Source organism: Cystoisospora suis (genome assembly GCF_002600585.1).
Source record: "Cystoisospora suis strain Wien I chromosome Unknown contig_1609, whole genome shotgun sequence".
In the NCBI taxonomy this organism is placed as follows: Eukaryota; Apicomplexa; class Conoidasida; order Eucoccidiorida; family Sarcocystidae; genus Cystoisospora; species Cystoisospora suis.
The window spans coordinates 28,447-28,726 of NW_027154409.1; positions in this window are offsets into that span (position 1 = coordinate 28,447).

The window sequence follows — 280 nt, forward strand, 5'->3', positions numbered from 1 at the left end:
ACGCAGTGAGAACAACAGCACGTTTCTGTTAGACGCGACACCACGTTTGATGTGCCACGATGGTCCGCGGCCCTTGAGGAGTTAATCAACACGCACTGAGAACAACAGCACGTTTCTTTTAGCGGCGACACTCTCGCGTCAATCTTTTGGGGGTCGGGCCCGGTATAAGCGATGTCGCAATATCTTGACACTGATAGCTGTTTCACTCTCGGAGGCACAACACGCGTCACAGCTACCGCCACGGACACGAACTCGTCGATGTGGTGCCCGCTGCACAACA